The sequence below is a fragment of the Lepidochelys kempii genome, chromosome 4 (assembly GCF_965140285.1).
Source record: "Lepidochelys kempii isolate rLepKem1 chromosome 4, rLepKem1.hap1, whole genome shotgun sequence".
Taxonomy (NCBI): domain Eukaryota; kingdom Metazoa; phylum Chordata; order Testudines; family Cheloniidae; genus Lepidochelys; species Lepidochelys kempii.
In genome coordinates, this window is record NC_136383.1 from 35,230,064 (window position 1) to 35,232,853 (window position 2,790).

General features: G+C 35.4%; 1 pseudogene; it reads right to left on the bottom strand.

Moving 5' to 3' along the window:
- Nucleotides 1–428: 428 nt before the first annotated feature.
- Nucleotides 429–2,178, bottom strand: LOC140910968 (zinc finger BED domain-containing protein 5-like; annotated as a pseudogene).
- Between the last annotated feature and the right edge of the window lie 612 nt (nt 2,179–2,790).

Sequence of the window (2,790 nt, forward strand, 5' to 3'; positions counted from 1 at the left end):
CTGTAAGACTCCTTGTTATAGGTCTACTTCTTATAAAGAGTTGCTTTATCTAATGGCTCCAGACTGCATAGACCTCTAATATTTTCTACAGATGGGCCTACACAATTCAGAAAAGTATGATTCAAGTATCTCTAGGTCATTGGGTCCCAAACTTTTCGGCATCAGGCCCCCTCTTTAATTTTCGAGAAACCCTCACACCCTCCACCTCTCCTTTACCATCATCCAACTCCCCTTTTAACAAATTCAATTCATAATTTAAAATTAAAAATAAACATAAAAACTTGGTATAAAATTTTTTATTTAAAATTAAAAATAAGCACAAATAGTTTTTCTTGGCACAAAAATGTAATTTAAAATAAGAAATAGCATAAACAAAACAAATTTAATGTGAAGGATGATGATGCATTTTCTTCATGAGTTGGGAAATCTTAGGTTTGAAAGATGAGAGTGTGCAATGCAAATCGTTTTCGACATCCAGTCGATTCCTTTGTTTTGTTTTTATTATGACTAAACAAAAAGCTTTTTTCACAGAGGTACGTCGATGAAAATGGAAGAATAATATGTAGCGTTTCTTCTCCACCTTTCGGGTAAATTGGGAAATATTTTATCCAAAATTCCTCTGGCTTAAGTTTTCAAAAATATCTTTTGCACTTGAATCGTATTTCATTTCGAGTGCTTGTTCTTGCAATACTTTTGGCAATGAATCGACATCAACATTGAATGGATTACGTGCTAATTTATGAACGGGGTTGCCAGAAAAGTTGTCTGGAAAATAGTGGATGAATTCGTCAGCAAGGCAGTTCAGATGAAACACAATTTTGTTACTTCGCATCCTCTTTACAAAGTTATTGGAAACCTTCATTTTCAGCAAGTGATGAAAATGTTGGAAAAGACAAAAAGGTAGGCATCTGAGCTTGCAATCAACTTTTCCAAAGCTTGATTTTTTCTGTAAACGCTTTGATGGCATCATGGTGCACTATAATGTTTGCAGTGATGTTTCCTTGCAGCTTAAATTGAGATTGTTCAAAGATTCAAAAATGTCCACAAGGTATGGCAGTGAAACGTTTGGTCCATAAATGCACGATATAAAACTCTTCTTTTTTCTCTTGTTGGAGGAAAATTTCCACTTTGTCTTTCAGTTCGAATAATCTCGAAAGCACATTCCCTTTGGAAAGCCATCGTACCTCCGTGTGAAACAAAAGAAATTTTATGAGCCACTCCCAAATCCGTGCAAAGAGTTGCAAAAAGTCTCGTATTTAAAATGCTCTTCTTCACAAAATTGACAACTTTGATGGCAAAATTCAACGAGTCACGTAGGTTCTCTGGAAGGGTTTTAGCAGCCAACGCTTGTCTGTGTATGACGCAGTGAGTTGTGGTTATGGCTGGATTTTTTTCTGTCACCAATGTCACAAATCCAGAGTGAGAGCCAAGCATCTCTGGAGTACCGTCTGTGCATACACCAACCAGTTTTTCCCATGAAAGTCCATTTTCTTCAAAAAAGTCAGAAATCATTTTTATAATATCAGAAGCCTTTGATGTGGTCATCAATTCCTTCAAAAAAAGCAGTTCTTCTTTCACAGTTCCATCATTAATGAATCTAACGTAGACGAGCAACTGACAGCATTGTGCTACGTCAGTGGTATCGCTGCACTGAATTGTGAAAAAAGGAGAAGATTTCCCTGCCTCCACAACTTGAAGTTTTGGATCTTTTGCCAGGTCATCAATGCAACATTTCACGGAATTGTTGGAAAGTGAAATTTCTGATATTTTTTTCTTGCTTTCGGCACTAAGCACAATATCAGCTGCTTTCAACAAGCAAGGCTTCACAAGAATTTCTCCTACTATATGCGCTTTCTTGACTTTAGTGATGAGCAATGACAGTTCGTTCATAAGATGCTTCTACCGCTTTAGCCGATGCTTGATGAAAAGCTCCAATAGTGTCCAGCTTCATGCATTTAAAATTTTGAAGTTTAGCAGCAAAAAAATCTTTTGGTTTGTCTTTCAAAGAGCTGTGATTCTTTGTCAAGTGTCTCTCAAGACGACTAGGTCTCAAGGCATCATTGCTGAGAATGCATGGTATACTATGCATTGAGGATGATCGATCCTGTTTTTTTCCATCATGGTGAAACCATATTTAATATAGTTTTCATTGTACTATCTTTTCTTAATCGTGGCCATAATATGCTAATAAAAAATCTATAAAAATATTTTTCCTGAATTGTGAATAATAATGGACGCAAGATAATTTGAGTTATTGTGAATGGTTATTTACTACTACTACTATGTATGGACGCGTGCTGCCCTATATATACACCCCACCACCAGTCCGGCAAGTAGCTGATCTTGCACGGTGAGTGGTGGAGGTAACCACTCCCACGATAGAACAGTCTCAAACACTCTTGCGAGTGAGCTAGGAAGTTTTTAAAAATTCCATAGCTTTCTACATCCTTCTTCGGCTTCCCCACCAACTGAAAAGGCACTCTTACACGTCGAAAGACAAAAAAAATAAAAAAAATCGCATTTCGTGGTATGAAATTTGAAAACATTGCAGTTATATACTTTTATTTATAGTTGTATTTTTATTATTGTACTTTGTACCTTTATACTTGTCTACTTATATTCATAACCAAAAACGAGAAGATTGTTAATACTTCATTGTAGTTAAATAATATAGGCCTGTAATTGGACAATTTTATGAATAGTTATGTATACAGAATATGTATAACTTATTGTCTGTTGGTCTAGTAAATAAATAATGAAAAATAAAAAAAAATTATGCTGATAAAGTTT